This window comes from Balaenoptera borealis (genome assembly GCF_965194805.1).
Source record: "Balaenoptera borealis genome assembly, chromosome: X".
Taxonomy (NCBI): Eukaryota; Metazoa; Chordata; class Mammalia; order Artiodactyla; family Balaenopteridae; genus Balaenoptera; species Balaenoptera borealis.
In genome coordinates, this window is record NC_138881.1 from 88,563,001 (window position 1) to 88,578,979 (window position 15,979).

The 15,979-nt window shown below is 41.1% G+C and overlaps 1 long non-coding RNA gene across 1 annotated transcript in view; it reads right to left on the reverse strand.

Moving 5' to 3' along the window:
* Positions 1-1,099: 1,099 nt before the first annotated feature.
* LOC309620812 overlaps positions 1,100-15,979 on the reverse strand; it is a 121,704-nt gene continuing 106,824 nt past the window's right edge. The window contains exon 3 of the long non-coding RNA XR_014239659.1: positions 1,100-1,174. This is a non-coding gene — a long non-coding RNA (uncharacterized lncRNA). The remainder of the gene's footprint in view (positions 1,175-15,979) is intronic.

Below are 15,979 nucleotides of genomic sequence, written 5' to 3' on the forward strand. Positions count from 1 at the left end.
CTGGCACTACATTTATAATCTTGAACTTTTAATTTTCTGACGTTGTGTAATGTTTAATCAGGTGCGACTGTCATAATGAGGCAATGTAATTTTCCAGTCTTTGCACAAATGTTTTCATAGTTTAAATAGAAGCTGTTGGGCTTCCCTGGTGGGTCAGTGGTTAAGAATCTGCCTGCCAATTCAGGGGACACGGGTTCCAGCCCTGGTCTGGGAAGATCCACATGCCATGGAGCAACTAAGCCTGTGCGCCACAACTACTGAAGCCCACGCGCCTAGAGCCTGTGCACCGCAAGGAAGAGTAGCTCCCACTCGCTGCAACTAGAGAAAGCTGTGCGCAGCAACAAAGATCCAATGCAGCCAAAAATAAAAATGATAAATAAATAAATAAATTTATAAGTAGAAGCTGTTATCATATCAATCTAGAAAGGAACTTTTTGTATCAATCAAAGACCAGAATAAAACCACAGCAGACTAAAAGAGATTTCCACTGGATGGACAATGAATTCTACCCTGATAAAAGACCCAGTTTATATATTTAATACATTTATTTAATAATAATAAGTACTACTATTATTAAGTTTTTAAAATTTAATACATTTATTGGGTACTTGTTCTGTGCCAAGCATTGTGCCATGGGTTCTGATACATAATTTGATAAGGTCCAGATAAGACAGTCAAGTGAAGGAATATTTACAGTACAGGGTATGTAACAATAGGGTAAACATGGGGTGCTGTGATACCTAATGTAATATTGGGGGTCCAAGGAAAACTTTGGAGGGAATGATGTCCAGTCTATCCCATCCACCATCAAGTTCTATCTACTCCACCTTCCCCCCAAACATATCCCGAATCCAACCAGCTCTCTCCATCTCCACTGTCTCACTCCTAGTGAGACATCATCATCATCTAGCTACATAACTGGTCCCCACTTGATTGCAAACTCCAAGGGGACAAAAATCTTTATCTGTTTTGTTCGAGGAGAGATCTCAAATTGTACCTGCCATTTGGTGGGTGGTCAATACATACTCTTGAACAAATAAATGGTCTCTTGTCTTACACTGTTGGCTCACTACAATTTGGCAGCCAAAGTGATATTTATTTATTTATTTATGGCTGTGTTGGGTCTTCGTTTCTGTGCGAGGGCTTTCTCTAGTTGCGGCGAGTGGGGGCCACCCTTCATCACGGTGCGCGGGCCTCTCACTGTCGCGGCCTCTCCTGTTGCGGAGCACAGGCTCCAGACGCGCAGGCTCAGTACTTGTGGCTCACGGGCCTAGTTGCTCTGCGGCATGTGGGATCTTCCCAGACCAGGGCTCAAACCCGTGTCCCCTGCATTGGCAGGCAGATTCCCAACCACTGCGCCACCAGGGAAGCCCCCAAAGTGATATTTTTAAACATGCAATTGTTTCGACTCCCACCACTCTTCATCTCCCTCACCTTACCCTCTTTCTCTATACTCCAGAAGTTCTGAAGAGATAGTTTTAATTTTTCAGTTCTTGGCACATTCCCCTTTTCTCACGTACACATTGGGCAAACTGCTTTGAATCCTAAAAGTACAGTTCAAATACTCTTGCCTTCATGGAGCTTGCAATCACATGAGAAAGATAGACACCAAACAACTAAAGAGATTAATAAAATAATTTCAAAAGTGATAAGTGACATGATAAAACAAAAAGGGTTAATCAAAAGAGTCATTGGCTGTACAGTAGACTTCTCTAAGAGGTGACATGTGAGCTGACACCTAAATGATTTGAAGGGGCCAGGCAAGCAAAGATCTGGGGGAAGAACATTCCAGGACAGAGGAAACAGAAAATGCAAATACTTTGAAGGAAAGGAATAGCTTTGAGGATGGAACAAAGTAAGCACAAAGGATAGTGTTAGGCATAGGCCAAGTCTTGGAGGGTCTTTTAGTTACATTAAAGAATTTAGATTTTATTTAAAGTATGATGGAAAGCTTGAAACCACCCCATCACATGTAGAATAAAACCCAAATTCTTTGCTATGGCCTCCCAACCCTGCATGATCTTCTCTTCATCAATTTCTTTTCCCCCTACTCCCCCTATGTCCAACCATACTGGTCTTATTTCTGTTCCTTGAACATGTCAAGCTTGTCCCTGCCTCAGGACCTTTGCACTTACTGTTTCTCTGTCTGGAGTACACTTTCCCCAGATCTTTCTATGGCTGACTACTTCTCATTATTTAAGGTTCAGCTAAAAAATCATATCCTCAGGGAGACTTCTGGCTGTATTAGTTTCCTAGGGCTGCCATAACAAATGACCACAATTGGTTTAATACAACAGAAAAGTATTCTCATAGTTCTGGAGCCTCAAAGTCTAAAATCTAGGTGTCAGCAGGGCTGAGCTCCCTCTGAAGGCTCTAGGGGAGAATCCTTCCTTTCTTCTTCCAGTTTCTGGTGGTTCCAGGTGTTCCTTGGCTTATGGCAGCACCATTCTGATCTCTTCCGCTGTCTTCACATGGACTTCCTGTGTCTGTCTTCTCCTTTTCTGTCTCTTACAAGGAAACTTATCATTGGATTTAGAACCCACCTTAATCCTGGATGGTCTCATCTTGAGGTCTTGACCTAAATTACATCTGCAAAGAATCTTATTCAAAATAAAGTCACATTCTGAAGTTCTGGGTGGATATATCTTTTGCGGGGTGGCCACCATTCAATCCACTACACTTGCTATTCAATTTAAGTCAACCACCTGGTCACTTCCTAGCACACCACCCTCTCTCATTACCTAAAAGTATCTTGTTTACTTATTTTTCTTATTTATTGTCTTCCTTCCCTAGACTATAAGCTCTGGGGGTAGGCACCTTGTTTGTCTTGTTCACTGTTATGTCTCCAGTGCCCAGCACATGGCAGACTTTCAGTAAATATTTGTTGAATGAATGAATGAAGAAATGAAAAAAAATTAAGATTCCTCTTTGAGTAAAATGAATGCTCCAGGGGGTTCCATATTCATCTTATGGCTTCTTGCATCCCAGGTTCACTTTCTCCAGCTGTAGAAGCACTATCCTTCCCTTATAAAAGTCTCTCTCTTACACAGATGAGCCACCTGGAGTCCAGAGATGCCCTGAAACTGAGTCAGTGTGATAGACCTACTATGTGCAGAGCCAAGATTTGACCTAGGCTCTCCCAAGGATTGTTTCCAATGCATCACTGCCATTCAGGTTCTGGGGACTTCTACAGAAAGCAGAAGACACAACCTCAGACTTCCACAAGCTTACAGCATAACTGAAAAAGTGAGGTATGATACATGAAAAGATAGCTACCAGTACAGGATCATTTATATGTGGTCCAGCTAATCAGTAATATTAGACTGAGAAAACTGTTTAAATTGTCACCATAAGCTGTTTGTTTGGGAGAGACAGCCCTCGATATTCAGAATTCACTGTGAGATGAAGGAAGAATATGACCAGTATCTTGTTGGGCAGTTTTTTTGTTTGTTTGTTTGTTTTTACTTTTTGGCCATCCCACGCGGGATGTGGGATCTTAGTTCCCTGACCAGGGATCGAACCCACGCCTCCTGCAGTGGAAGCGAGGAGTCTTAACCACTGGACCGCCAGGGCAGTCCCTGGGCGAAATATTTTGAGTTGACAAAGTAGCCCTTCACTTCAGGCAGTTAGTTTTAAATGGCCCATAGGTTTAAGTCCTTCCTCAAGCCTAAAGCAGTGCTGTGGCACTGCTATTTTGGATTGTGTTCTCGCCCTTCCCTCTCCTCCCAGGGCCAGGGCATGCCTCAACACTTTATGGCTTATTTATAGATCCTTTGTGATCCAGAAAGACACTAGGTTAAAGGAAGCAAGTCCTTAACAACTCTATCTTGGCAGCTACCAAGAGATGCTACTGAGTGAGGTGGAAGATGCATTTACCTTGGTGTCTTTCCTTGCCTGCCAAGCCCGGCTGCCACCCTGGCGAGCTAGTTGAGGGCCTCTTCAGAGCACTGCAGAAAGGTGGTGGTAAGCGGCCCAGGTTCAGGGTTTAGAGGAGAGAAGTGGGCATTTCTGGCCTTTCACGGCTACGATCTTGTTTTTGGTAAGCCGGTGTGCCCCCTTTTGGCACGACTGGGATGCTTGTGAAGTCATTTAGGTCTGACTGGCAAGAACGTGCCATTTCTGGATTTAAATAGATTTAAATAGTCTAACAAGGGCAGTTGCATTTCTTCACTTTCTAGAGCTATATTTTTCTCTGGCAGCTTGAAAAAAAAATGCACATGAAAAAGCCCCAACTTCATTATGCTTCGGTCACAGCAGGGAATTTATAGCAAGAGCCCAGCTGTTTGCAGCTCATGCCAGAGTTTTTTGATCCTAACGTAATCGAGCTCACATTTTTGAATCGGGAAATAATATTCAGAGGAGCCGACTTCTGAGTTTTCAGGTTTCCAGGCCAAGCAACGGGTTCCTGAATCTATTTTGGGCTTTTCTTCCCTCATACCTTTTCCTCCTCACCCTCAGAGCTCTTTGCTCCTTTCCTGGAACTAGGCCTAAGGCTGTGCAAATCCCTTTCCACGCACACGCTGTTCTATCTTTTGGATAGCAAAAAATCCCCGTGATTTTACACCTTAACTCTTGCCTTCACTTTTAAAAACTCCTTTCTATTAATTGTGCTTCCATATATTCAAACAATACTAAGTATAACTCTATTTCTCACTGTGCTAAGGGCCTTATGTGCATTATTTCCCTTGATCTTCCCAATATCCCTCTGAGGAAAGCACTGTTATTATTCCCATTTTATAGATGAGATATCTGAGGCTTAGAGAAATGAACTGACTTCTCAAGGTCACACAGTGGTGGAGCTGGGCTTCAAGTCCAGGTCATTTGGTTCCAGAGCCAGTAGTTTAAGCCCTGCTCCCATAATCAAGTGACCACCTGAAGCTGCCTGCCGAGTGCTAGGTTCCATGGGGGATAATGAGGAAGAAAAGACACAGTTTTGCCCCCAGAGAGCCTGAGCTGGAACTGGAGAAAGCACTAAACATAGTGATGTGAAGAGCCAGCACCACACTTCTGCCAACCTCATGGGATTCTTGTGAGGGTCAGATTGAATGACATGTAAAAGCACTTGGTTCAAGGTAGAGGGGTGTAATGATGTTAGTTAGTGGTATTACACCACCAGCAGCCCAGCCCTCACCTAGTCACCTGCATGTCAGGAGGACAGAGGAGGGTGGCGCAGTGCGAACCGTTGACATCGCAGACTTGTAGAATCTCTTCTCGAATGTGGAACTTCTGCCACATCCTGGTTAGTCTGGCATTTCACACTTCCAGTTTGGCTTCGAAGATAACAGTGATCATAGCCAGCACCTAAATAGCTCTTATTATGTAGCAGGCACTGTTCTAAGTGCCTTATAAATATTAACTCATTTAATTTTATTTGAAGGATTGTGTGTTATGTGTGTTAGCATCACAATCCTAGATTCCTTCCTCAGTGCCCTCTACTCCATGAGTAACTAAGTCCTGTTGTTTCTACTCCCTAAATATCTCTTATTCCCATCCCCTATTCTCCATCTGCACTGCCTTTGCCACTGTGTTAGCTCAGGTTTACATCATCTCTCCCTGGGGGGATTGTAGCAGCAGCCTCCCTGGGCTTTGCGCTACTGCTCTCAACCCCTCCGCCTCCCCGAGAGAAAAGAGACCTTGTTTTCGTTGTTGCTCTCCTTGCTGTTTTGGTTCTTAGTCTCTCTGTTATTCTATTGTGCTTAATAGAGCTATTTCTCTTCTTTTAATCCAGTTCAATCTTTAAGACTTGGCATTCTGCTGTTACTGATCATGGAAGGGGTTTATTAATGTATAAGAAGGAAGAATGTAGGTTGGCACTCCCAAGGTGCTGTGAGTTATTTCCCCTGTGGTAGCTCGGCCATGATTCCTGGGTTCCCTGTGCCTCTTCAAAGTCCTCTCCGCCCAAATTAAGCTCAGGGCTGCATTCAGCCCCCACTGGTGGGATCGGGGCAGTTGAAGTTTCTGTCCGCATGTTAGCCCATCCCTGCTGCTCTGCAGAGGAGAGATGGGGCATGAGGAAATGATGCCTGCTTTGCACGAGACTTGGATTTTTCTCCAGAAGAGCCCAGTGAGTAATGAATCGTGCCTTGAATATCCTGGAACACTAAACTCAATGCCACTGTCAGCTCCCCGCCAAATCACAGTCATTTCCAGGCAATGGTTCAGTCTAGGCCCGGTCCCCCAAACCATCCAAATAGAGAGAGGGTGGGAAACCGTCCCCAACACCCAGAGTACAATTTTGCAGAGGAGATTTATTTTCACGTTGATTTGGAACATAAATACTGTAAATATCCTCCACCCTGTTAGCCTTATTTTTTTCTAGAGCTATAGTTAATGGGCTAACTTTCTGGCTTTCCACTTTATCAAGTTGATAGAACGGTTTAATGAAACCCACGGAGATTGGACATTTTACTCTAACGGTCAGTTGCAACCCTTGATGTAAGTAATTTCCAGCAATACTGTATACATCAAATGTCCAACCTGCCAGTGGTTATCAATATCCATTATGCTTTTGGTTGGCTTGAACCATTAATAACCTGTCAGATTAAGCAATTAGGCTGTCTCTACTTGCCAGAGGAAATTGTTTTCCCCTAACTGATGATACTGGTTTTGTGGTTGTGCAGATAAGTACTTGGTCAAAATATTTGCCGCATTCTTAGCTGGGGAGTGAGTCTTTTTGATTGATAAGGAGCAAGAACTGAAATTCAAGGAGCTGAGAGGAGCCTGCAGCCACTCTGAGAAAATGCCATTCCAGTGCACTTTATAAAAGTAGCTTAATTATCACTGGTACTCTCTAGTGAGAGATTTCATTTGATGTGTCACCCAGGTGGGAGCACATGTCTCCACGGAGCCTCACCTAAGCCAGGGCATTCAAGTTTGATTGGAAATGTGAACTGTCTTGGGTTCTTTAGAAAGCACATCAGGGGCACTCTTGGGGTTTTGCCATTTTGTACATTCTCAAAAGCAGGATGAAGAACAGAAAAGAGAGGGGAAAAGTTCAGTGGAAACCGTTAAACCTCCTGTATGCTGTTTGTTTCTGGTCTCTTCGGAATTTTTTGGTTTTGTGATTTTCCATTTCGATTTTCGTGTTACAGTACAGGAGCACATGTTACTTCCTACTTTTATGTCCCTATACATCCTAGTCACCTCACCTGCTGTGCCCTCATTTCTCCCTTTACCAGTTTACATACAACCATCACTTTGAAGACCTGGCATGAAAACCACTTCTAGGGAGACCCTCCAGAGTAACTCCACCCATTCTGATCGTGCAATTTACTCAAAGTCTTCTTATTCCTATGTCATCATTTCACACATATTGATGCATTGCTTTTACGATGTTTTAAAATTTTGCATTTTCTGTTTTTATTTTCCTGATTACGAAAGCAATTTGAGTGCAACTCGGAAAACAGAAAACACATTTAAGCACAAAGGAGAAGAACCAGAAATCACCCATAATCCTACTACCCAAAGATAACCATTTGATATATGTCATTCATTCATTCACTCATTCATTCAGGAAAGATTTATTGAGCAAGGATTTATTGGCTCTCTTGTAAGCTTTGGAGATATAATAATAGTGAGCAAAACAGTCACTGTCTTTGTCTCCATGGAGCTCAGAGTCTAATGAGGATTTTTCCATCATCACAAAGTAAACAAGTAAACAAGCAGTTACAAATCGTGTTAACTGCTATGAAGAAAAGGCACGCTGTGCTGTGAGAATGTATGGGAGGGGGACCAGTCTAGACATCAAGGAAAGCTTTCTGGAGGAAGTGGCATTTTAGTTGAAATCTGAAAGATGATTAGGAAGTAGTTAGAGGTTTGAGTGATGAGGGAGTTGGGAGGGGAGGGAAGGGTGAGATGAGAAGATCCTCTCAAGCTGAGGTGATGGCATGTGGGAAAAGCAAAAGTCCAGTGTCTAAGAGGGAATATGGGATGTTATAGGGTAGGGGTGGGAAAGCAAACTAGACTTGCTGGAACATTTCCTGTTTTTGTGAATAAAGCTTTATATGAAGACTGCGCCTGTTCATATGCATAGTGTTTGTGGTTGCTTTTGTGCATAACTACAGAGTTGAATAGTTGCCCCATTGAATAGTTCTGCAGACACCTTTGTAAAGCTTAAAATATTTACTCTCTGTACCTTTACAGAAAAGGTTTGCTGACCCCTGTTCTGGGACCTGAAAGAAGGCTAAGGTGACAGGAAAGGGGGAATGTGGGGGATCATGAGACAGAATCGAAGGCAAGGACTAGACAGACTATGCAGGTTAAGGGGTTTAAACTTTATTTTAAGGACAATGGAAAAAGCACTGAACAGTTTTAATCAGGGGTTTGAAAAAGCCTATCCTTCCAACTCATACTGGTTCTTAATCTTATTGTTTTTAATTTAGCAGTTCATCTTGTATATTTTCCCATTCTTCAGTCATATAATCTTTAAAGGTGGTGTCTACACTTCTGTCACATGGCTGTTGAAGTTATATGTACTCAGCAGTGAACATCTTGTGCATATTATTGGTAATTTCCTTATGGTAATTTCTTAGGGGGATAATTTTTAGGTCAACAGGTATACACATTTTATAAGGCTTTTGCTTATTCTGTATTTCCATTCGTCCAGAAGTGATGTTTACTATCACCAGCAAGTTGTGAGAGTACCTAATTCCCCTACTCTAGCGAAACATTTAATATTTTTGCCAATTTTATACAAGAAAAACTATATTTTAGCATTGCTTTAATTTGCACTTCTGTGATTACTGGAAAGGGTCACATTTATTTCCCTTATGCATTTCTTCTTTTGCGAAATGCTTACTTACATAATTTGTTCATTTTTCTATTAGGATATTTATCTTTTATTATGGATTTTTTATGAGCTCATTATATATTGAGTATATTAACTCGCTGGCATCCATATTATAAATTTATAAATATTTACTTAGCTAATAAATCAATTTTTTCCTTTGGATTTTCTGTCCTTGGGGTTATGCTTAGAAAGACTTTCTCCACACTGAGATTATATAACATGCACATATACATTTTACTAGTTTCAAACTAGTTTTCTTTATATTTTAATCTTTAATCCATCTGGTATTTATTTTGGTAGTGGCATGAGATAGAATTTCAACAGATTTTTTAAAAGAGGAAATCTCTTTTTAGGGGAGAAGAAGAAATATCTCTTAGAAAAATTGGGAACTCTTTGATTAGAAACCCCAAACACTGTATCTGGAAGAATGGTTTCTGGATGAGGTGCAGGCATTTGCAAAGTTCCAAAACCAATTAAGTTTACTTATTTTAAGAACAGAATTACTGTATATGCTTTTTTTTTAATCACTCCCCCACTCCAAAGTTGATATTCCCAAACCACTTCCACCTCTAAACACCTACTACTAGAAAGACTCAAGACTCATTATTGCATCAAGAGGGACTCTGTAAAATGACATTTTTTGTGTGGAAGTGTTTATGTCACCTTTTGCTCTTTTCTCTTGTATCCACATGAGGCATGCATTTCCGAATAGAAAAGTATTTGTGGCTTTAAATGTGTTTCCCTCACTTCTCTTTATTCTTTATCTTGTAAGCATAGAGGTCTCGTTGTTTTTTTACTTCACGAACACTTAAAAATATTTACTAGGTACTAGGCACTGCTCTAAGTGCTTTAAAAGTATTAACTCATTTACTTCTTTTTTTAAAAAAGTTATTGATGCTAAACGTTTATTATAGGTTTTTCTAAAAGGCCCTTGCAGAGTGCAGAGAATATGATTACACTGGGCAGTTAATAGAATCTTCTCAATAGTGGGGCTAACTAGCCAAGACATCAGAATATAAATCTTTTTTTATTATATAAGTTACAGGTGTGCAATATAGTGATTTGCAATTTTTAAAGCTTATACTCCATTTATTAACTCATTTCCTTCTCATAGTGGCCCTATGATATAGGTAAAGCTATTAGCCTCATTTTACATTTGAGGAAACTGAGGAACACTGAGAAGTTCAGTGACTTGTTCAAAGATACATGGGTAGCAAGTCACAGAGTAGGGAAGGATTATTATTTTTAATTGTTTATTTATTTATTTATTTGGCTGGGTCGGGTCTTAGTTGTGGCACGTGGGATCTTCGTTGAGGCATGAAGGATCTTTCGTTGTGGCACGCTGGCTCTAGAGCGCAGGCTCAGTAGCTGTGGTGCACAGGCTTAGTTGCTCCGCAGCATGTGGGATCTTAGTTCCCCCACCAGGGATCGAACCCATGTCCCCTGCATTGGAAGGCGGATTCTTAACCCCTGGACCACCAGGGAAGTCCCAGGGAAGGATTATTTTTTGGCATGGAAAGTTCTCTCTGTGGGGCAGAAACGAATACCATGAAAGGAATAAACTGAAGTCTGAGCTCACAGGGATCATTATTCCATCTCAAAACATGACTTATGTGGTTTAGAGTCTGTTGCCCTTACATAAATGTTTTTAGTTATGTTTTCTTAATTGAATATAGTTGACTTACAATGTTGTGTTAGTTTCAGGTGTACAGCAAAGCGATTCAGTTATACATATATATGTATATATTACATATTAAGAGAATATATATTCTTTTTCAGATTCATTTCCATTAAAGGTTATTATGAGATATTGAATAGAGTTCCCTGTGCTATACAGTAGGTCCTTGTTGTTTATCTATTTTATATACAGTAATGTGTATATGTTAATCCCAAACTACTAATTTATCCCTCCCCCCCTTTCCCCTTTGGCAACCGCAGGTCTGTTCTCTATGTCTGTGAGTCTGTTTCTGTTTCATAGATAAGTTCATTTGTGTCATATTTTAGATTCCACATAGAAGTGATATCGTATGATATTTGTCTTTCTCTGTCTGACTGACCTCACTTAGTATGATAATCTCTAGGTCCATCCATGTTGCTGCAAATGGCATTATTTCATTCTTTTGTACGGCTGAGTAATATTCTATTATATAAATAAACCATATCTTCTTTATCCATTCATCTGTTGGTGGACATTTAGGTTGCTTCCATGTCTTGGCTGTTGTAAATAGTGCTGCAATGAACATTGGGGTGCATGTATCTTTTCGACTTTAGTTATGTTTTTATCTGTATTTTAATTGTCCTATCAGTGTCCATGCACATATTGCCTTGTATTGTATATGTGCTTTTATTGTAAGCCATCTAGAATCTCTTTAGATGTAGGCAGGGTATAAATTAGATTTAAAAATCTGAAATGTACTCAAAACATTTCAACTGAAATAATCTTAAGACAAAAGAAATTAATCTGTAACCTTAAAACAAAGGAAAGTAATTTGTACAGATGTTAATGGGAGTTCTATGATAACTATCAAAAGCTGGAAGCAACTAATTAGTCAGCAAGAGGTAAATGGTTGAACAAAATCATGTATGTCAATGATATGGAATGCCTTATGACTATTAAAAATGACAAACATGGGGACCATATTGATATATGGGCATTTGTATCTGAAGTAATATTAAATGAAAAAGACAATAAAAATATAGGTATAAACTTATAAATATGTGATAATATCTGAATACATATGACATTAATGGTGATATAATATGGATTGGTATCTGTAGCTAAATGTAGTGTTATTAAGGGTTTGAGATAGGGTATTTAAAATCAGAATTAAAAATAATAAATCAAAGAAAACACATTTTTTTCAGGCATAAAGGAGTTGCCTCCCTGATTGTCCCTTTTGTACTTTGAGCTTAGGAAGGGATCTCAAGAATATCTGTGGATGGGCTAGAAGTGGATCTGCTCTCTGACCTTTTCCCATGAGGGCTTGCAGTTCTTCTCCGTGTTCAGGAAGTGCATGCTGGGCTTCCATTTGGAAAGGATCCAGTTCAGCATCTTGTCATCATCAGCTGGGAATGAAGAGGCCAACTTAGTGAGAAGTTTGGCAAGAATGCTGGGGAAAGAGCAAAGATAGCAGAACTGGCTCCAAGGGGAGCTGTGCAGTTAGAAATGAAGTCCAGATGGAGGCCTGGCAAATCCCAGCCAGTCTTGCAGGTGCAGGGAATATGACCTGGGAGTGTCATATTCTTCCTACTATAGAAGTGCAGGTACAGCAAAACCTCAAATGTAGATTAGGTAAATGCAGGGGACTCTTAAACTAAACAGGGAGTGGTAAAACCAGGGCCCGGCGAATGGGAAGTAGTGCCAACAGCAAGTGAGGCAGGTAGCTGGAATATAGGGCAAGGCTTTCCCCACCACTGGGCACCCAAGCTCTGAGGAGAATAGAGATGCCTTGAGTACCCAATAGAAGTATGCTATGTGCTCAAATTCTTTGATACTCCTCCTTTCAAGAAGTGGAGCCTAATTTCCTCCCCCTGGAATGTGGGTTGGTTCTTCGTGACGTGCTTCTAATGAACAGAAATGATGGACTGTCACTTCCAAGATTACTTTATGAAAAGACCATGGCTTCCATCCTGAGGACTGTGTCTCTCTCTCAGACTACTTGCTCTGGGAGAATCCAGGCGCCATGTTATATGAACAGCCCTGTGGAAGGCCCATGTGCTGAGGAACTGAAACCTCCTTCCAGAGCCACAAGCATGAGCTTCTCCAGCCCCCTCAGATGACTGCAGCTTCGGCCTATAGCTGCAGTCTCCTGACAGACCCTGAGCCAGCACCAGCCAGCTAAGCTGCTCCTGGATTCCTGACCCTCAGAAATGGTCATATGTTTGTTGTTTAAGCTGCTAAGCATTTGGATAATTTGTTATGCAGCAGAGGGTATTTATTTATTTTTAATTGAAGTATAGTTGATTTACAGTGTTTCAGGTGTACAGCAAAGTGATTCAGTTATATGCATATATATATATTTTTTTCAGATTCCTTTCCATTACAGGTTATTACAAGATATTGAATATACTTCCCTGTGCTATACAGTTGGTCCTTGTTGGTCATCTATTTTACGTATAGTAGTGTGTCTATGTTAATCCCAAATCCCTAATTTATCCCTCCCCCCTTTCGCCTTTGGTAACCATAAGTTTGTTCCCTATGTCTGTGAGTTTCTTTCTTTTTTATAAATAAATTAATTTGTATCAGGAGCAGATATCTATTAATGTATTAGTGGCCTAGTACCTGATTATATTGTGAAAGTGTCTGGCACCTTGACCTAGCGCTGGGGAAAAAACAAGATGGGATGGGCAGTACACAGGTAGTTGAATGCTTATTTCAAATATCTGGGATGGTGCTGAGATGGGGGCAGCCACTTACAATCCTGGACGGTAAGGTGCTCAATGAGATATTGTTCTGTAGGAACTATTGAGAGATGTCTATTTCCCTTCTCTGTGTGGGGAAGTGGGGTAGGCTTGCCCCACAGTGCCAGGGCCAGTGTGGTGTGTGATGCTCAGAGCCAAGTGAAGAACTGTGGTTGGGGCTGGAGGGAACAAAGGGAGAGAGAGTGCTACTGAGCCAAAAAGGTAAGTCTAGAACAGATTGTTAAATGAGAGAGCCTAAGGAAGTTGAATCTGGAGGCAAAGCTAAAGACCAGGAATGCTAGTGTGAGGGGCAGAGTAGCCCAGCAAGAGGCAGGGTGGATTAGCCTGGATTCCTTCCACAGATGTGAGGGCAGATGACAGTGGCACATACCAGGAGCAAGGGTCTTCCATTTCTGACTCAAGCTTATGCGGATGAGCTAGATTCACTTGGGCCAGGAAGGTTGGGAATGGAACTGGGCTCTTCTTCTTTCAACGACTTGGAGATGATTGGGAGTGGTTATTGACTCTGGGTTGCTAATACATTTCTGTTTCTTCCCTCATCTTCAAACACTGTTCATTCACTGGACTTAGGAAGGGTGTGGATCTATAATAAGGTCTCCATTGGTTGCATTATTTCCTACAACATTACAAATATGTCACATGTAGCTAGGCTAGCCTTGGCTCTGGCTGCCATTGAGGCTCTGATGGTCCTTCCGGGGAAGCTTACATCTGGATTTGTTGAATATCTCTAGAGGGCCTAGCAGCTGGTGCTAAAATACATGTTCAAGTGTCTGCTAATTCTGTCGACTGAAAGCTGCATGGCCCTCTCAGCAGAATGACATTTCACAGCTTTCAGCTGCCATAAATCATTGACCTCAAGAGCCTCAGGGTTCAGTGCCTAATCCATCAGGCCAGCCAGGCACTTGAGGCACTTTAAGACTGAATAGAAATAGACCCAAAGACATGCTGTCCCCAAAGCCATTCCGTTCCAGAATGATTAAATGTCTCTGCCCCTAGAGGTTTTCAATGATAGTTTAGAAGGTTGGCACAAATATACCCAAACAGTTCTTTTGCGTGTGTGTTCAAGCAGCAAAATCTTGATGGAGATGAGTTTGTGCCATTGCAACTTTCTGGGTGTATGTTTCAGATGCAAACTCTTTGTCTTAGCTGAGCTGCCATTTGGGCTTTAAATCCCCCCAGAGGAGAGATTTGGAACTCTGAGGTCAAAAGCCCACATTTGGAAATAACTGTACTTTGTGCTTTCGTCGAGTTTGCCAGCAAGGAGATGCAGAGCAAACTAGGAGAGGTGAGCCAATTGGCACCTTTAGCTCATCTGGCTTTTGGTTCCATTCCTAGCTAAGCTCCTCAGGGACATTCTCTGCTCGAAAACAACTCTCTGTTCCTTCTGGTACAATTGAACAGTGCTGCCAATCTCTGAAATGAAAATTATTTTGTAAGTTTTCTCTAAGGTTAAAGTTCAATTAAATATACTGGCCAAGTGGATTTGCAGAGTCAGCTTACCAGCTTATATGGTGTAGTAAAGATGGCTAATTAATCACCAAGAAATTAATATTCCCCATCTCTATGGATTACATTTCTGAGCTCTCTTTGCATTTAGGTGGTGCCATATGACTGATACTCACTGATGGAATGTGAGCAGAAGTGATTTGTGTCACTTTTAGAAGCAGGTGTTCATTCTACATCATTTCTTCATACAGACAACCATAGTGACCTTGGGACTAAGTGTGATGAAGATGTGAGGAGCTTGGGTACCTATGTTTCCATATGAAAAGTCACCTGCTGACCAGGAGCATCCATATTGGACTGTTAGGTGAGCAAGAAGTACATTTCTATTGTGTTAAGCCACTAGGTTCATTCATTACAGCAGCTAGCATTATCCTAACTAACAAACATGGAATTTTGAGATTCTTGGGTAAAATGTGCTTTGTAGGACTGTAATTAGATAAGCTGTATCCTTGGCCAAAACGAATTTTTTAACTTAACGGCAACAAGGTGTTTAAAATTCTATCCTGAGTATTTTACTGCTACCTTCTCACCCTAGTTCATTCGTTCATTCCACAAAAATGTTTTGAGAGCTTCCTATGTGCCAGGTATCATGCTAGGTAGGCACTGGGGATACAATAGTGATCAAAACAGCCATGATTCCTACTCTCATGAACCTTAAAGTCTGTAGAGGAGAGATGAGGAATTCTTGAACTAAGACAATGGAAGGGGGACTGGAGAAGAGGGGATGGATTGGGACAGTGATTCTCAAAGCTTGATCCTTGGACCATAAGCCTTCTAATCGCCTGGGGAGCTTATAAAAATATAGATTTCAGATCCTGTCTCTCCAAAATCTGAGTCAGTAGGACTGGAGTGGAGTCTAAGCAATTCCATTAAAAAAATCTCCTCCCACGTGATCGTGGTGCCTAATTACTTTTGAGAACTATTGTATGAGAGACAGAGAGAGAGAGAGAGGTTTAGAAAGTAGAGTTTTTGTAAAGTTTATTTTTATTTTTTATTTAATTTATAATTTTTATACAATTTTTAAAGGTTATTTTCCATTTACAGTTATTACAAAATATTGGCTATATTCCCCATGTTGTACAATACATCCTTGAGCCTATCTTACACCTAGTAGTTTGTACCTCACACCCCCCATCCCTATATTGCCCCTGCCCCTCACTGGTAACCACTAGTTTGTTCTCTATAACTGTGAGTCTGCTTTTCTGGGTTATATTCACTAGTTTGTTGTGTTTTTTATATCCCACATATAAATGGTATCATACA